Source organism: Leuresthes tenuis, unplaced genomic scaffold, assembly GCF_036924035.1.
Source record: "Leuresthes tenuis unplaced genomic scaffold, fLeuTen1.0.hap1 SCAF_10, whole genome shotgun sequence".
In the NCBI taxonomy this organism is placed as follows: domain Eukaryota; kingdom Metazoa; phylum Chordata; class Actinopteri; order Atheriniformes; family Atherinopsidae; genus Leuresthes; species Leuresthes tenuis.
Window position 1 is genome coordinate 25,500,951 of NW_027325364.1, and position 20,235 is coordinate 25,521,185.

The 20,235-nt window shown below is 43.4% G+C and overlaps 2 non-coding genes across 2 annotated transcripts; both read left to right on the forward strand.

The window, feature by feature from the left end:
* Positions 1 to 5,831: 5,831 nt before the first annotated feature.
* On the forward strand, positions 5,832 to 5,945 carry LOC140317386 (U5 spliceosomal RNA). Its single transcript, XR_011917705.1, has one exon. It is a non-coding gene; the product is annotated as a U5 spliceosomal RNA (small nuclear RNA).
* Positions 5,946 to 6,261: 316 nt separating this feature from the next.
* On the forward strand, positions 6,262 to 6,452 carry LOC140317164 (U2 spliceosomal RNA). The gene has a single exon (XR_011917503.1). It is a non-coding gene; the product is annotated as a U2 spliceosomal RNA (small nuclear RNA).
* The last annotated feature ends 13,783 nt before the right edge of the window (positions 6,453 to 20,235 follow it).

Below are 20,235 nucleotides of genomic sequence, written 5' to 3' on the forward strand. Positions count from 1 at the left end.
CTTTTCTTACCCGCTTTTTACCAACTATGGTCGGACATTCACACCGTCTTACAGCGGAACACCTCCGCTCCCGCTTTTTATGGTGTATAGTCGGGCATTCGAACCTTTTCTTACCCGCTATTTACAAACTATGGTAGGACATTCAAACCTTCGTGTATCCGAAAACCTCCGCTCTCTCTTTTGATCATACATTTTCGGACATTCGCACCTTTTCTTACCCGCTTTTTACAAACCATGGTCGGACTGTCACACCTTCTTGTAGCCGAACACATCCGCTCCCGCTATTGATTGTGTACAGTCGGGCATTTTAACCTTTTCTTACCCGCTTTTTACCAAGTATGGTCGGACATTCACACCTTCGTACAGCGGAACACCTCCGCTCCCTCTTTTGATGGTGTATGTTCGGGCATTCAAACCTTTTCTTACCCGCTTTTTCCAAACTATGGTCGGCTATTCACAGCTTCCTCTCCACCATACTTGTATGGTGGGATATTCCCACCCACTTGCATCCGAAAACCTCCGCCCCAAATTTTGTTGATATTTAGTCGGACATTCGCACCTAACCCGCTTTTGGCAAACTATGGCCTTCTTGCAGCCAAACAACTCTGATCTTGCTTTTGATGATGTAAGGTTGGGCATTCAGACCTTGCTTCACCTGCTTTTCACCAAATATAGTCGGACATTCACACCTTCTTGCAGCCGAACACTTCCGCTCCACCTTTTAGTGTTCTATCACACCTTTTTTTTCACCGCATTTTATACATTAAGGTTGGAAATTTTCAACCAATTTCATCCGAAGACCTCTCCTCCCGCTTTTGTTAATATATTTGAACTTTAGTTTGACATTCAAACCTTCTTGCAGCTGAACCACCTCCGCTCCCTGTTTTGATCATATATGGTCTGGCAATACTACCTTTTCTTACCCGTTTGTGAGTAATTATGGCTGGACATTCAAACCTACTTGCAGCCGAACAAAACCTCTCTCGCTTTTGATGATGTATGGACCGGCATTTTTACCTTTTCTAACACATTTTTCAGCAATTATGGTCGGAGATTCACACCTACTCACAGCCGAACAACTCCGCTCCCGCATTTGATGATGTATAGTCGGGCATTCTCACCCTTTCTCATCAGCTTTTTGCAAATTATGATCTGACATTCACACCTACTTGCAGTCGAACAGCTCTGCTCCCGCTTTTGATTATGTTTGGTTGGATATTCGAACCTTTTCTTAACTTCTTTTTACATATTTTGGTTGGACGTTCACACCTTCTTGTAGCTGAACACTTCCACTCCTGCTTTTGATGATGTATGGTTGGGCATTCACACCTTTTTTTTGCCCATTTTTCAGGAATTATGGGTGGACATTCACACCTTGCAGCTGAACACCTCCTATCCCACTTATGATCATGTGCGGTTTGATTTTCGAAAAGTTTCTTTCATGTTTTCTAGCAATTATTGATGGACATGTAGACCTTCTTGCAGCTGAACACCTCCGCTCCCGCTTTTGATCATACATTGTCAGGCATTCGCACTTTGTCTTACCCACTTTTTACAAACTTTAGTCGAACAGTCACACCTTTTTGCAGCCGAACACCATCTCTACCGCTTTTGATGATGTATGGTCCAGCATTCTTACCTTTTCTAACACATTCTTCAGCAATTATGGTCGGACATTCACACCTACTCAGAGCCGAACACCTCCGCTCCCGCATTTGATGGTCTAAAGTCGGGCATTCTACAGCGGAAAAGACTCATTCTTATGTTTGGTTAGATATTCGAACCTTTTCTTAACTGCTTTTTACAAACTTTGGTCGGACGTTCACAATATCTTGCAGCCGAACACCTCCGCTTCCGCTTTTGATGGTGTATATTCGGGCATACGAACCTTTTCTTACCCGCTTTTTACAAACCAAGGTCGGACTTTCACACCTTCTCTTAGCTGAACAACTCCGCTCCCTCTTTTGATTGTGTACAGTCGGGTAATTTAACCTTTTCTTACCCGCTTTTTACCATCTATGGTCGGACATTCACACCGTCTTACAGCGGAACACCTCCGCTCCCTCTTTTGATGATGTATGGTTAGGCATTCGCACCTTTTCTTACCCATTTTTCAGTAATTATGGGTAGACATTCACACCTTCTTGCAGCTGAACACCTCCTCTCCTGCTTATGATCATGTGCAGTTTGATATTCGAAAATTTTCTTTCATGTTTTCTAGCAAATATTGATGGACATTCAGACCGTCTTGAAGCTGAACACCTCCGCTCCCACTTTTGATGGTGTATAGTCGGGCTTTCGAGCCTTTTCTTCCCCGGTTTTTATAAATTATGGTTGGACATTCAGACCTTCTTGCAGCCGAAAACCTCCACTCCCTCTTTTGATCATACATTGTCGGGCATTCGCACCTTTTCTTACCCGCTTTTTACAAACCATGGTCGGACTTTCACACCTTCTTGTAGCCGAACAACTCCGCTCCCGCTATTGATTGTGTACAGTCGGGTATTTTAACCTTTTCTTACCCGCTTTTTACCAACTATGGTTGGACATTCACACCGTCTTACAGCGGAACACCTCCGCTCCCTCTTTTGATGGTGTATGTTCGGGCACTCGAACCTTTTCTTACCCGCTTTTTACAAACTATGGTCAGACATTCAAACCTTCTTGTAGCCGAACACATCCACTCCTGCTTTTGATGATGGGTATTCAAACCTACTTGTTGCCCGCTTTTCGTTAATTATGGGTGGAGAAACACACCTTGTCGCAGCCAAACACCTCCGCTCCCTGTTAGGATCATGTATGGTTGGGCATTCTTACCTTTTATTACCGATTTTGCAGTAATTATGGGTGGACGTTCACCCCTTCTTGCATTTGAACACCTCCTCTCCCGCTTATGATCATGTGCGGTTTGATATTCGAAAATTCTCTTCCATGTTTTCTAGCAATTATTGATGGACATTCAGACCTTCTTGCAGCTGAACACCTCCGCTCCAGCTGTTGATGGTGTATAGTCGGGCTTTCGAGCCTTTTCTTCCCAGATTTTTACAAAATATGGATGGACATTCAGACCTTGTTTCAGCCGAAAACCTCCGCTCCCTCTTTTGATCATACATTGTCGGGCATTCGCACCTTTTCTTACCCGCTTTTTACAAACCATGGTCGGACTTTCACACCTTATAGTAGCGGAACAACTCTGCTCCCGCTATTGATTGTGTACAATCGGGTATTTTAACCTTTTCTTACCTGCTTTTTGCCAACTATGGTCGGACATTCACACCTTCTTACAGCGGAACACCTCCGCTCCCTCCTTTGATGGTGCATGTTCGGGCATTCGAACCTTTTCTTACCCGCTTTTTACAAACTATGGTCAGACATTCACACCTTCTTGCAGCCGAACACTTCCGCTCTACCTTTTAGTGTTCTATGGGGTATTCACACCTTTTTTTTCACCGCATTTTATAGATTATGGTTGTAAATTCTCACCCACTCTTATCCGAAGACCTCTCCTCCTGCTTTGGTTAATATATAGTCGGGCATTCGAACCTTTTCTTACCCGCTTTTTACAAATTATGGTCGAACATTCACACCTACTTGCAGCCGAACACCTCCGCTCCCGCTTTTGATGGTGTATAGTCGGGCTTTCGAGCCTTTTCTTCCCCGGTTTTTACAAATTATGGTCGGACATTCAGACCTTGCAGCCGAAAACCTCCGCTCCCTCTTTTGATCATACATTGTCAGGCATTCGCACCTACTTGCAGCCGAATACTTCCGCTCCACCTTTTAGTGATGTATGGTTGGCATTTGCACCTTTTCTTACCCTTTCTTACCCTACTGATTGCTTAAGATTAAGTTGTTTTTTCTCAAACTACAACATTTTTTTAATTGTTGAAACTTGATTTGAAGTGGATAAATAAGGAGGACAAACAGTTTTGAGTCAGGCTGATAGAAGGAATTAATTTTATAGCAAAATCTGTATTTCGTCATATGTCGAGAGATGCTTATTGCTGAAGAAGTACAAAGTACAACGTTGTTTATCGTTGAAACTTGATTAGACATGAATAAATATGAAGGACAAAGCAGTCTTAACTTGGTTAGAGTTAAGGTTTTATAGGAGAATCCGAATTCGTGCATAACTCGTAAAATAGAGCTTATTTTCGGATTCCTGAAGAATGAGTCTGGTTCTTTCTCATAATACAAAGTTTGTTGTTTATTGTTGAAACTTCATCAGAAGTGAAGAAATAAATGAATGCCTATCAACAAATGTGGGATCTAAACTCTAGTGCTTCCTCTAAAATAATTTCCTTTCTCAATTCAGAAATGTGTGTGTGTAAGTTACAACACCCGTGACACCAAAACGGCTTTCTTTTCTCTCTTTTCTCTACACTCTGCACTGTGAGAACACACACCAAATCAGAAAGGCTTTTTTCTCTCTTTTCTACATTATGGACTGTGGGGACACAAAACCGCTCTCTCTTTTTTTTTTTGATTGTGTGCCAGGGCGTTGTCTCACGTATTAGATTATGCTTACGATACGAATGGGTTTATCAGTCACATCAGAATCCATACATACTGATCCTCCCGTAATAAAATGGTCGGATCTTATCAAACACACTTTGTTTCTTGTGACAATCAAGTCAGCGAAACAGCGTATACACGTCAAGACACTGAATCAAGTTTGCCACAAGAACTCATAAGTTTGGCAGTATTGCTCTGCCGTCAGCAATCATACACCCATTTTATTTTCGTGAGACATGTGCAGGCACCTGTTCATCTACTGTTCTATCACTATGAATTAGTTTATCTATTATCAATAAGGATACTTCTACAACTACTATCAAAGTATGTCCAGACTTCTTATGTTGTCAGTTGCTATATATGAATAAGTGGGTAGCTACTGACAAGCATTAAGCATGTCACACAGCCCAAACATATAACATTTCAGGACACACCACACAGTTAACAACCACCGTGAAGTGTCAAAGCCCAAACATGTAACATTCAACAGGACACTTACACAACACATTCAAATCAAACAGTCAGACAACATACAAGAACATATACCCCAGCCGGCATTGCTCCCTGCCTATTTTCCTACAGCTCACTATGTGTGCGCACACCTTTATTCACAAACTCTTCAACTTATACTCTTTTACCGAAGCTGCTACAGCTCGATTGGCCGAATACCGAATAATCCTAATTCGGTGAATTTGACATCTGCCTTACATGTAACAGATTAGCGGTTTAGCAGTTTTAATTTAGTTTGAGTGAAGGAATTCATTTTATAGCAAAATCCGAAATCGTGAAGAACTCATGAAAGTAAGCTTATTCTCGGATTCCTGAAACTTTAGATTTGCTATTTCTTTTACTGCAAAGTACAACGTTGGTTTTTTGTTTAAATCTTTCAAGACATGGTAAATATGAAGGACAAAGCAGTTTTAACATAGTTTGAGTGAAGGAATTCATTTTATTGATAAAATCCCAAGAGTCTGCTGAGAAAAGAGAGTGAATGCGAAGTAGACTTTAACACGGCTCTGGGAGCGAGCCGAGTGCGGGCTAACCGGGAGAATTGCTTGAAAGAAACGCGACACCGAATGAGCGGTCAGAACAAAGCCTCAATACGGTTTTCCCGTGGTGTTTTTGTTGCTGCCTTGTCTTTTGCACAGAGTAAAAGACAAGGCAGCCATCGAATAGGGCCCGATTGTTCCTACTTGGTCAGCCGAGGAGCAAGGGGGAGGGGGGGGGAGCAAGCGTTTCAACCAAGCAAAGCTCACCATGGGGAAGGTGGCTATGCCAACTAGCCTGATGCCCTGCTCCCGCAGTGACGGATAATCGTACTCTGGTTTCTCTTCATAACGTACAAGTCTTTCACCTTTTACTAAAGACTTCTGTGGAGAGCAGCACTAATGAGTTGTTTCTATTTTTGGCAGGCTTTACCTTTGCGGGTGAAGCCCTTTCTGTCTGTGCAAAAGAAATCTTGTTACTGTGCAGAGTGACTTCTCTGAGTAGAGTCGCCTTACTTGTTGCGACTGTGCCGATGTTCGAAGCTGGAGTGCAAAGTTGTTGCTTGAATGGTGCTTGCTGGAGCGTGCGGGAGTGCAAAGTTATACCATTTAAAAGGGCTGAAGAGTGCTCAGTGCAGCGGGTGGGCGGAGGTGCAAAGTGACACTCTGGCCACCTATGGCCATAAAAAGAACAGGGGTGTTAGCGGACAAGTGCGCATTGTGCCAGGAAGGGCCCTCGGACGTGAACCAGTGGACAGTTGTCGCTTCTCGGCCTTTTGGCTAAGATCAAGTGTAGTATCTGTTCTTATCAGTTTAATATCTGATATGTCCTCTATACGAGGACTACATATTAAATGGATTTTTAGCAATAGGAGTTGAAAAAGTAGCTTGCTCCGTTCACTCCAAGCATTGACCCCGTACTGCAGTGCCGCTGGGAACGGTGCGCTCTTCTCTACTCTTGTGAAAAAGCAAACAGCGGTGCAGGATGCAAGTTTCAGGGAGCCCAAGATGAAACTTTCTTTTAGTCTGCTGAGAAAAGAGAGTGAATGCGATGTAGACTTTAACCCGGCTATGGGAGCGAGCCGAGTGTCGGCTAACCGGGAGAATTGCTTGAAAGAAACGCCATACCAAATGAGCGGTCAGAACAAAGCCTCAATACGGTGTTCCCGTTGTGTTTTTGTTGCTGCCGCTGTTTGCTTTTTCACAAGAGCGCACCTGTTGAGGGGGGCTCTGGGGGGGCCTGGGTGATGGTGGGTCTCAGGCCCGGGCTGCTGCGACTGGTGTGACCGGGTGGTTTGTTTGTTTGTTTTTTGTTGTTGTTTGTTTGTTTTTTGTAGAGGTCCTCCGGAGTGGGGTTGGGTTGAGTGGGGTGGGGCGGGATGGGTACCTTCTGGGGGTACAGTAGCTCCCAGAATATGGTCGCTGCAGGCCCCGAGCCTGGTGGACATCAGGCCCTCCTGTCCTGTGTTGGCTCCCTGGTAGCGGGGATGCCTATTGCAGCCAGTCCCTGGCTGCCCCCAGTGTATATCCCCATTCTCCCTTCTGGCTCCTGTACACAGCACACACTCACACATGAAGGGTTTTGGGGGCGTGTGTGTTCGGTGGGGTGTAGTGGACTCTGCAGTAGTTGCACTCTGCAGTTCCCACCCCTGTTTTAATTACACCTTAGACATTACTACTTATCAAACACACTCACACACACACATTAGGTCTTGGGGGGTGGTTACACTGAGTGGCATCTGGTGGGCGGGGCTCTTTGGGTATGTAGGCTGCCCAGAGGGCCACGCTCCCAGTTCTACAAGTTTGGCTGCCCCTCAATTTTAATTGCTCACTATTAGAAAATATTGAAGAGCCAGAAGGGTGAGGGGAGGGGTCTTCTTCGCACACCCCTGTTTCCTGGTTGCTGCTCGGGGCGGGAGGGGCCAGGAGGATTAATTAATTGTTCTGCTGGTTTGGGGTCTGTGGTGGCTGGGGGGCTGCTGGCCCCCTGGTGTGCCCGCTGCACTACACCCCAGCGGAGTCGAGGGAGGGAGGACGTGTGGATGTATGGGACATGAAAGTGTGTGTGGTAATGATTGGGCCTGGATCTTGGACTTGCTGTCGCCTGGCCTGCCTGTGCTTCTCCCGATGGGGGGGGCGGCGTGGCCTCTCTCCGCTGCTCGCGACTTCACCCACCTGTGGGCACGTCTTGACTCCCAGGGCACTTGGCCAGGGGTGCTGGGGCAGGCGCTGACCCACTGTGTGGCTGTCTGGGGCGCTTGGCCCTCCTGGGTATTGGGTGGGGCCTCTGTCGGGGGGTTTGGGGGCGCTCGGGCTCCTGGGGCCCGGATCCAGTGCACGGCCCATGTCTGGGCGGCTGGGGCCTGGCGACGTCGGTGGGCTGTTGCCCCTGGCTCCCGGAGGGCCTCTGCCCTATGCTTATGGGGGCTCTTTCCGGGGGCTTCCTCTGCAGTCTTCTGGGTGGATGCGTGGTTGCCCCTGCGGTGGGCTTCCTGGGTTCTGTGCTCTGTGGGGGCTGCTGGTGGCCTGGGTCTTGTGGCCCTCTCTGCCTGCTTCTGATTGCTTGGGGGGGCTGTGGATTGTGGCCCTGTACGCTGATACACTCATAACTAAGCACGGTTATCATGTAGGTCCTGTGCCATGGGTGTTGCATGTTCTCACACACACACAACCACATTCATTAGTCCAGTAGCATGGTCGCTAAGCAGTTGATGTATTATCATGTCGTCTCAGGTCATCTATATCCACAGCTGTGTTGTATGCGATGTATGTTCTGTTTTTCTCTTCTTTCCTCTTCTTCTTTCCTTGTCCCCCGGTCCGGTTCAGTTCTATTACATGTCATATATTGTAAACAGAAATAAATAAATGGGCATCAAGGGGAGCTTTACATTTATAAAACTTCCCTTGGTAAACCAAATCTGTTTGGCATCAAAGGTATTCAGACTACAATTCTGCTGCCATAATGCTGAACACGATAAGGGGAAAAAAAAAAAAAGTAAAGAAGACAGTTCTGCCGAAAGCCAGGGACTAGACCTGTTCTAAGTTCTGTACTTTTTAAAAGGGAGCCAACACAGGACAGGAGCAATCAGTAGGGTAAGAAAGGGTAAGAAAAGGTGCAAATGCCAACCATACATCACTAAAAGGTGGAGCGGAAGTATTCGGCTGCAAGTAGGTGCGAATGCCTGACAATGTATGATCAAAAGAGGGAGCGGAGGTTTTCGGCTGCAAGGTCTGAATGTCCAACCATAATTTGTAAAAACCGGGGAAGAAAAGGCTCGAAAGCCCGACTATACACCATCAAAAGCGGGAGCGGAGGTGTTCGGCTGCAAGTAGGTGTGAATGTTCGACCATAATTTGTAAAAAGCGGGTAAGAAAAGGTTCGAATGCCCGACTATATATTAACCAAAGCAGGAGGAGAGGTCTTCGGATAAGAGTGGGTGAGAATTTACAACCATAATCTATAAAATGCGGTGAAAAAAAAGGTGTGAATACCCCATAGAACACTAAAAGGTAGAGCGGAAGTGTTCGGCTGCAAGAAGGTGTGAATGTCTGACCATAGTTTGTAAAAAGCGGGTAAGAAAAGGTTCGAATGCCCGAACATACACCATCAAAGGAGGGAGCGGAGGTGTTCCGCTGTAAGAAGGTGTGAATGTCCGACCATAGTTGGCAAAAAGCAGGTAAGAAAAGGTTAAAATACCCGATTGTACACAATCAATAGCGGGAGCAGAGTTGTTCCGCTACTAAAAGGTGTGAAAGTCCGACCATGGTTTGTAAAAAGCGGGTAAGAAAAGGTGCGAATGCCCGACAATGTATGATCAAAGGAGGGAGCGGAGGTTTTCGGCTGAAACAAGGTCTGAATGTCCATCCATATTTTGTAAAAATCTGGGAAGAAAAGGCTCGAAAGCCCGACTATACACCATCAACAGCTGGAGCGGAGGTGTTCAGCTGCAAGAAGGTCTGAATGTCCATCAATAATTGCTAGAAAACATGGAAGAGAAATTTCGAAAATCAAACCGCACATGATCATAAGCGGGAGAGGAGGTGTTCAAATGCAAGAAGGTGTGAATGTCCACCCATAATTACTGCAAAATGGGTAAGAAAAGGTACGAATGCCCAACCATACATGATCCTAACAGGGAGCGGAGGTGTTTGGCTGCGACAAGGTGTGTATGTCCACCCATAATTAATGAAAAGCGGGCAACAAGTAGGTTTGAATACCCATCATCAAAAGCAGGAGTGGATGTGTTCGGCTACAAGAAGGTTTGAATGTCTGACCATAGTTTGTAAAAAGCGGGTAAGAAAAGGTTCGAATGCCCGAACATACACCATCAAAGGAGGGAGCGGAGGTGTTCCGCTGTAAGAAGGTGTGAATGTCCAACCATAATTGGCAAAAAGCAGGTAAGAAAAGGTTAAAATCCCCTATTGTACACAATCAATAGCGGGAGCAGAGTTGTTCCGCTACTAAAAGGTGTGAAAGTCCGACCATGAATTGTAAAAAGCGGGTAAGAAAAGGTGCGAATGCCCGACAATGTATGATCAAAGGAGGGAGCGGAGGTTTTCGGCTGAGAAGAAGGTCTGAATGTCCATCCATAATTTGTAAAAATCGGGGAAGAAAAGGCTCGAAAGCCCGACTATACACCATCAACAGCTGGAGCGGAGGTGTTCAGCTGCAAGACGGTCTGAATGTCCATCAATAATTGTTAGAAAACATGAAAAAAAATTTTCAAATATCAAACTGCACATGATCATAAGCAGGAGAGGAGGTGTTCAGCTGCAAGAAGGTGTGATTGTCTACCCATAATTACTGAAAAATGGGTAAGAGAAGGTGCGAATGCCTAACCATACACAATCAAAAGAGGGAGCGGAGGTGTTCCGCTGTAAGACGGTGTGAATGTCCGACCATAGATGGTAAAAAGCGGGTAAGAAAAGGTTAAATTACCCGACTGTACACAATCAAAAGAGGGAGCGGAGTTGTTCAGCTAAGAGAAGGTGTGAAAGTCCGACCTTGGTTTGTAAAAAGCGGGTAAGAAAAGGTTCGTATGCCCGAATATACACCATCAAAAGCGGAAGCGGAGGTGTTCGGCTGCAAGATATTGTGAACGTCCGACCAAAGTTTGTAAAAAGCAGTTAAGAAAAGGTTCGAATATCTAACCAAACATAAGAATGAGTCTTTTCCGCTGTAGAATGCCCGACTATAGACCATCAAATGCGGGAGCGGAGGTGTTCGGCTCTGAGTAGGTGTGAATGTCCGACCATAATTGCTGAAGAATGTGTTAGAAAAGGTAAGAATGCTGGACCATACATCATCAAAAGCGGTAGTGGTGGTGTTCGGCTGCAAAAAGGTGTGACTGTTCGACTAAAGTTTGCAAAAAGTGGGTAAGACAAGGTGCGAATGCCTGACAATGTATGATCAAAAGCGGGAGCGGAGGTGTTCAGCTGCAAGAAGGTCTATATGTCCATCAATAATTGCTAGAAAACATGAAAGAAACTTTTCGAAAATCAAACCGCACATGATCATAAGTGGGATAGGAGGTGTTCAGCTGCAAGGTGTGAATGTCCACCCATAATTCCTGAAAAATGGGCAAAAAAAAGGTGTGAATGCCCAACCATACATCATCAAAAGCAGGAGTGGAAGTGTTCGGCTACAAGAAGGTGTGAACGTCCAAACAAAATATGTAAAAAGAAGTTAAGAAAAGGTTCGAATATCCAACCAAACATAATCAAAAGCGGGAGCAGAGCTGTTCGACTGCAAGTAGGTGTGAATGTCAGATCATAATTTGCAAAAAGCTGATGAGAAAGGGTGAGAATGCCCGACTATACATCATCAAATGCGGGAGCGGAGTTGTTCGGCTGTGAGTAGGTGTGAATCTCCGACCATAATTGCTGAAAAATGTGTTAGAAAAGGTAAGAATGCCGGTCCATACATCATCAAAAGCGGGAGAGGTGGTGTTCGGCTGCAAGTAGGTGTGAATGTCCATTAATAATTGCTTTAAAACATGAAAGAAAATTTTCGAATATCAAACCTTACATGATCATTAGCGGGAGAGGAGGTGTTCAGCTGCAAGAAGATGTGAATATCCACCCATAATTACTGAAAAATGGGTAGGAAAAGATGCGAATGTCCAACCATAAATCATCAAAAGCAGGAGTGGAGTTGTTCAGCTACAAGAAGGTATGAAAGTCCAACCATGGTTTGTAAAAAGCGGGTAAGAGAAGGTTCGAATACCTGAATATATACCATCAAAAGCGGAAGCGGGGGTGTTCGGCTGCAAGAAGGTGTGAACGTCCGACCAAAGTTTGTAAAAAGCAGTTAAGAAAAGGTTTGAATATCCAACCGAACATAATCAAAAGCGGGAGCAGAGCTGTTCGACTGCAAGTAGGTGTGAATGTCAGATCATAATTGCTGAAAAATGTGATAGAAAAGACTAGAATGCCGGACAATACATCATCAAAAGCGGGAGAGGTGGTTTTTCGGCTGCAAGTAGGTGTGAATGTCCAGCCATGATTACTCACAAACGGGGGAAGAAAAGGTAGTATTTCCAGACCACACATGATCAAAACAGGGAATGGAGGTGGTTCAGCTGCAAGGTGTGAATGTCTGACTAAAGTTTGTAAAAACCATGTAAGACAAGGGGCGAATGCCCGACAATGTATGATCAAAAGAGGGAGCGGAGGTTTTCGGCTGCAAGGTCTGAATGTCCAACCGTAATTTGTAAAAATCGGGGAAGAAAAGGCTCGAAAGCCCGACTATACACCATCAAAAGCGGGAGCAGAGGTGTTCAGGTGCAAGAAGGTCTGAATGTCCGACCAATAATTACTGAAAAATGGGTAAGAAAAGGTGCGAATGCCAAATCACACATCATCAAAAGCAGGAGCGGATGTGTTCGGCTACAAGGTTTGAATGTCCAACCATAGTAAGTAATAGGTGGGTAAGAAAAGGCTCGAATGCCCGACTATACACCATCAAAAGCGGAAGCGGAGGTGTTCGGCTGCAAGACGGTGTGAACGTCCGACCAAAGTTTGTAAAAAGCATTAAGAAAATGTTCGAATATCCAACCAAACATAATCAAAAGCGGGAGCAGAGCTGTTCGACTGCAAGTAGGTGTGAATATCAGATCATAATTTGCAAAAAGCTGATGAGAAAGGGTGAGAATGCCCGACTATACACTATCAAATGTGGGAGCGGAGGTGTTCGTCTGTGAGTAGGTGTGAATGTCCGACCATAATTGCTGAAAAATGTGTTAGAAAAGGTAAGAATGCCGGACCATATATCATCAAAAGCGGGAGAGGTTGTGTTTGGCTGCAAGAAGGTGTGAATGTCCAGCCATAATTACTCACAAACGGGTAAGAAAAGGTACTATTGCCAGACCATATATGATCAAAACAGGGAGTGGAGGTGGTTCAGCTGCAAGAAGGTTTGAATGTCCGACTAAAGTTTGTAAAAAGCGGGTAAGACAAGGTGTGAATGCCCGACAATGTATGATCAAAAGAGGAGCGGAGGTTTTCGGCTGCAAGAAGGTCTGAATGTCCACCCATAATTACTGAAAAATGGGTAAGAAAAGGTGCGAAAGCCCAACCGCACATGATCATAAGTGGATGAGAAGGTGTTTGACTGCAAGTAGGTGTGAATGTAAGATCATAATTTGTAAAAAGCGGGTAAGAAAAGGTAAGAATGCCCAACCATAAATTATCAAAAGCGGCAGCAGAGTTTCGGCTGGTATTTATCAATGTCTAGATAGATTTCAACAAAAAACAACGTTGTACTTTGCAGTAAAAGAAAGTGCAAATCAAAAGTTTTAGGAATCCGAGAATAAGCTTATTTTCATGAGTTCTGCACGATTTCGGATTTTATGTATAAAATGAATTTCTTCACGCAAACTAAGTTAACACTGCTTTGTCCTTCATATGTACCCATTTCTACATATATTTCAAGCATAAACTTCCTCATATTAACCTGAATGAGAAAGAGCCACACTTGTGATTAAGCCATACCTCCCTTTTGAGGAGTTCTGCATGATTTGGGATTTTATCTATAAAATTAATTCCTTCACTCAAACTATGTTAAAACGGCTTTTACCTTCATATTTATCAATGTCTCGATAGATTTAAACAAAAAAACAACGTTGTACTTTGCAATAAAAGAAAGAGCAAATCAAAAGTTTTAGGAATCCGAGAATAAGCTTATTTTCATGAGTTCTGCACGATTTCGGATTTTATGTATAAAATGAATTCATTCACTCAAACCAAGTTAAAACTGCTTTTTCCTTCATATTTATCAATGTCTAGATTGACTTCAACAAAGAACAACATTGTATTTTGCAGTAGAAGAAAGAGCAAAACTGAAGGATCAGGAATCCGAGAATAAGCTTCTTTTCATACGTTCTGCATGATTTGGGATTTTATGTATAAAATGAATTCCTTCACTCAAACTAAGTTAACACTGCTTTGTCCTTCATATGTACCCATTTCTACATATATTTCAAGCATAAACTTCCTCATACTACCCTGAATGAGAAAGAACCACACTTGTGATTAAGCCATACGCCCCTTTTGAGGAGTTCTGCATGATTTGGGATTTTTTCTATAAAATCAATTCCTTCACTCAAACTATGTTAAAACGGCTTTTACCTTCATATTTATCAATGTCTCGATAGATTTAAACAAAAAAACAACGTTGTACTTTGCAGTAAAAGAAAGAGCCAATCAAAAGTTTTAGGAATCCGAGAATAAGCTTATTTTCATGAGTTCTGCACGATTTCGGATTTTATGTATAAAATGAAATCATTCACTCAAACCAAGTTAAAACTGCTTTTTCCTTCATATTTATCAATGTCTGGATCGACTTCAACAAAGAACAACATTGTATTTTGCAGTAGAAGAAAGAGCAACACTGAAGGATCAGGAATCCGAGAATAAGCTTATTTTCTTATGGGCAAGTGGGAACTGCTTTGTCCTTCATATTTATCAATGTGTAGATGGATTTCAACTTCTTCTACTGCAAAGTCCAATGTTTTGAGCAAAGCAATTCATTTTATAGCAAAATCCGAAATCGTGCAGAACTCATGAAAGCAGGCTTATACTCGGATTCCTGAAACTTTAGATTTGCTCTTTCTTTTACTGCAAAGTACAACGTTGTTTTTTTGTTTAAATATTTCTAAACATGGTAAATATGAAGGACAAATCAGTTTTAACATAGTTTGAGTGAAGTAATGCATTTAATAAGCAAAATCCCAAATCATGCAGAACTCACAAAATGCTTTTTGTCGCTTTTCACTGCTTTTTACAAACTTTGGTCGGACGTTCACACCTTCTTGCATCCGAACACCTCCGCTTCCGCTTTTGATGATGTATATTCGGGCATTCGAACCTTTTTTTACCCGCTTTTTACAAACCATTGTCGGACTTTCACACCTTCTTGCAGCCGAACACCACCTCTCCTGCTTTTGATGATGTATGGTCCAGTATTCTTACCTTTTCTAACACATTTTTCAGCAATTATGGTCGGACATTCACACCTACTCACAGCTGGACACCTCCGCTCCCGCTTTTGATCATACAATGTCGGGACATCGCTCCTTGTCTTACCAGCTTTTTACAAACTTTAGTCGAACATTCACACCTTCTTGCAGCTGAACACCTCCGCTCCCGCTTTTGATGATGTATAGTCGGGCTTTCGAGCCTTTTCTTACCCGGTTTTTACAAATTATGGTTGGACATTCAGACCTTGCAGCCGAACACCTCCGCTCTCTCTTTTGATCATACATTGTTGGGCATTCGCACCTTGTCTTACCCGCTTTTTACAAACTATAGTCAGACATTCACACCTTGCAGCTGAACCTCCGCTCCCTGTTTTGATCATGTATGGTCTGGCAATACTACCTTTTCTTCCCCCGTTTTTGAGTAATTATGGCTGGACATTCACACCTACTTGCAGTCGAACAGCTCTGCTCCCGCTTTTGATTATGTTTGGTTGGATATTCGAACCTTTTCTTAACTGCTTTTTACAAACCATGGTCGGACTTTCACACCTTCTTGTAGCCGAACAACTCCGCTCCCGCTATTGATTGTGTACAGTCGGGTATTTTAACCTTTTCTTACCCGCTTTTTACCAACTATGGTCGGACATTAACACCGTCTTACAGCGGAACAACTCCGCTCCCGCTTTTTATAGTGTATAGTCGGGCATTCGAACCTTTTCTTACCCGCTATTTACAAACTATGGTAGGACATTCAAACCTTCGTGTATCCGAAAACCTCCGCTCTCTCTTTTGATCATACATTGTCGGACATTCGCACCTTTTCTTACCCGCTTTTTACAAACCATGGTCGGACTGTCACACCTTCTTGTAGCCGAACACATCCGCTCCCGCTATTGATTGTGTACAGTAGGGTATTTTAACCTTTTCTTACCCGCTTTTTACCAAGTATGGTCGGACATTCACACCTTCGTACAGCGGAACACCTCCGCTCCCTCTTTTGATGGTGTATGTTCGGGCATTCAAACCTTTTCTTACCCGCTTTTTCCAAACTATGGTCGGCTATTCACAGCTTCCTCTCCACCATACTTGTATGGTGGGATATTCACACCCACTTGCATCCGAAAACCTCCGCCCCAAATTTTGTTAATATTTAGTCGGACATTCGCACCTTACCCGCTTTTGGCAAACTATGGCCTTCTTGCAGCCAAACAACTCTGATCTCGCTTTTGATGATGTAAGGTTGGGCATTCAGACCTTGCTTCACCTGCTTTTCACCAAATATAGTCGGACATTCACACCTTCTTGCAGCCGAACACTTCCGCTCCACCTTTTAGTGTTCTATCAAACCTTTTTTTTCACCGCATTTTATACATTATGGTTGGAAATTTTCAACCACTTTCATCCGAAGACCTCTCCTCCCGCTTTTGTTCATATATTTGAACTTTAGTTTGACATTCAAACCTTCTTGCAGCTGAACCACCTCCGCTCCCTGTTTTGATCATATATGGTCTGGCAATACTACCTTTTCTTACCCGTTTGTGAGTAATTATGGCTGGACATTCACACCTACTTGCAGCCGAACACAACCTCTCTCGCTTTTGATGATGTATGGACCGGCATTTTTACCTTTTCTAACACATTTTTCAGCAATTATGGTCGGAGATTCACACCTACTCACAGCCGAACAACTCCGCTCCCGCATTTGATGATGTATAGTCGGGCATTCTCACCCTTTCTCATCAGCTTTTTGCAAATTATGATCTGACATTCACACCTACTTGCAGTCGAACAGCTCTGCTCCCGCTTTTGATTATGTTTGGTTGGATATTCGAACCTTTTCTTAACTTCTTTTTACATATTTTGTTTGGACGTTCACACCTTCTTGTAGCCGAACACTTCCACTCCTGCTTTTGATGATGTATGGTTGGGCATTCACACCTTTTTTTTGCCCATTTTTCAGGAATTATGGGTGGACATTCACACCTTGCAGCTGAACACCTCCTATCCCACTTATGATCATGTGCGGTTTGATTTTCGAAAAGTTTCTTTCATGTTTTCTAGCAATTATTGATGGACATGTAGACCTTCTTGCAGCTGAACACCTCCGCTCCCGCTTTTGATCATACATTGTCAGGCATTCGCACCTTGTCTTACCCACTTTTTGCAAACTTTAGTCGAACAGTCACACCTTTTTGCAGCCGAACACCACCACTACCGCTTTTGATGATGTATGGTCCAGCATTCTTACCTTTTCTAACACATTCTTCAGCAATTATGGTCGGACATTCACACCTACTCAGAGCCGAACACCTCCGCTCCCGCATTTGATGGTCTATAGTCGGGCATTCTACAGCGGAAAAGACTCATTCTTATGTTTGGTTAGATATTCGAACCTTTTCTTAACTGCTTTTTACAAACTTTGGTCGGACGTTCACAATATCTTGCAGCCGAACACATCCGCTTCCGCTTTTGATGGTGTATATTCGGGCATACGAACCTTTTCTTACCCGCTTTTTACAAACCAAGGTCGGACTTTCACACCTTCTCTTAGCTGAACAACTCCGCTCCCTCTTTTGATTGTGTACAGTCGGGTAATTTAACCTTTTCTTACCCGCTTTTTACCATCTATGGTCGGACATTCACACCGTCTTACAGCGGAACACCTCCGCTCCCTCTTTTGATGATGTATGGTTAGGCATTCGCACCTTCTCTTACCCATTTTTCAGTAATTATGGGTAGACATTCACACCTTCTTGCAGCTGAACACCTCCTCTCCTGCTTATGATCATGTGCAGTTTGATATTTGAAAATTTTCTTTCATGTTTTCTAGCAATTATTGATGGACATTCAGACCGTCTTGCAGCTGAACACCTCCGCTCCAGCTGTTGATGGTGTATAGTCGGGCTTTCGAGCCTTTTCTTCCCCGATTTTTACAAATTATGGATGGACATTCAGACCTTCTTTCAGCCGAAAACCTCCGCTCCCTCTTTTGATCATACATTGTCGGGCATTCGCACCTTTTCTTACCCGCTTTTTACAATTCATGGTCGGACTTTCACACCTTTTAGTAGCGGAACAACTCTGCTCCCGCTATTGATTGTGTACAATAGGGTATTTTAACCTTTTCTTACCTGCTTTTTGCCAATTATGGTTGGACATTCACACCTTCTTACAGCGGAACACCTCCGCTCCCTCCTTTGATGGTGTATGTTCGGGCATTCGAACCTTTTCTTACCCGCTTTTTACAAACTATGGTCAGACATTCAAACCTTCTTGTAGCCGAACACATCCACTCCTGCTTTTGATGATGGGTATTCAAACCTACTTGTTGCCCGCTTTTCATTAATTATGGGTGGACATACACACCTTGTCGCAGCCAAACACCTCCGCTCCCTGTTAGGATCATGTATGGTTGGGCATTCGTACCTTTTCTTACCCATTTTGCAGTAATTATGGGTGGACATTCACACCTTCTTGCATTTGAACACCTCGTCTCCCGCTTATGATCATGTGCGGTTTGATTTTCGAAAATTCTCTTCCATGTTTTCTAGCAATTATTGATGGACATTCAGACCTTCTTGCAGCTGAACACCTCCGCTCCAGCTGTTGATGGTGTATAGTCGGGCTTTCGAGCCTTTTCTTCCCAGATTTTTACAAAATATGGATGGACATTCAGACCTTGTTTCAGCCGAAAACCTCCGCTCCCTCTTTTGATCATACATTGTCGGGCATTCGCACCTTTTCTTACCCGCTTTTTACAATTCATGGTCGGACTTTCACACCTTTTAGTAGCGGAACAACTCTGCTCCCGCTATTGATTGTGTACAATCGGGTATTTTAACCTTTTCTTACCTGCTTTTTGCCAACTATGGTCGGACATTCACACCTTCTTACAGCGGAACACCTCCGCTCCCTCCTTTGATGGTGTATGTTCGGGCATTCGAACCTTTTCTTACCCGCTTTTTACAAACTATGGTCAGACATTCACACCTTCTTGCAGCTGAACACTTCCGCTCTACCTTTTAGTGTTCTATGGGGTATTCACACCTTTTTTTTCACCGCATTTTATAGATTATGGTTGTAAATTCTCACCCACTCTTATCCGAAGACCTCTCCTCCTGCTTTGGTTAATATATAGTCGAGCATTCGAACCTTTTCTTACCCGCTTTTTACAAATTATGGTCGAACATTCACACCTACTTGCAGCCGAACACCTCCGCTCCCGCTTTTGATGGTGTATAGTCGGGCTTTCGAGCCTTTTCTTCCCCGGTTTTTACAAATTATGGTTGGACATTCAGACCTTGCAGCCGAAAACCTCCGCTCCCTCTTTTGATCATACATTGTCAGGCATTCGCACCTACTTGCAGCCGAATACTTCCGCTCCACCTTTTAGTGATGTATGGTTGGCATTTGCACCTTTTCTTACCCTTTCTTACCCTACTGATTGCTTAATTTTAAGTTGTTTTTTCTCAAACTACAACATTTTTTTAATTGTTGAAACTTGATTTGAAGTGGATAAATAAGGAGGACAAACAGTTTTGAGTCAGGCTGATAGAAGGAATTAATTTTATAGCAAAATCTGTATTTCGTCATATGTCGAGAGATGCTTATTGCTGAAGAAGTACAAAGTACAACGTTGTTTATCGTTGAAACTTGATTAGACATGAATAAATATGAAGGACAAAGCAGTCTTAACTTGGTTAGAGTTAAGGTTTTATAGGAGAATCCGAATTCGTGCATAACTCGTAAAATAGAGCTTATTTTCGGATTCCTGAAGAATGAGTCTGGTTCTTTCTCATAATACAAAGTTTGTTGTTTATTGTTGAAACTTCATCAGAAGTGAAGAAATAAATGAATGCCTATCAACAAATGTGGGATCTAAACTCTAGTGCTTCCTCTAAAATAATTTCCTTTCTCAATTCAGAAATGTGTGTGTGTAAGTTACAACACCCGTGACACCAAAACGGCTTTCTTTTCTCTCTTTTCTCTACACTCTGCACTGTGAGAACACACACCAAATCAGAAAGGCTTTTTTCTCTCTTTTCTACATTATGGACTGTGGGGACACAAAACCGCTCTCTCTTTTTTTTTTTGATTGTGTGCCAGGGCGTTGTCTCACGTATTAGATTATGCTTACGATACGAATGGGTTTATCAGTCACATCAGAATCCATACATACTGATCCTCCCGTAATAAAATGGTCGGATCTTATCAAACACACTTTGTTTCTTGTGACAATCAAGTCAGCGAAACAG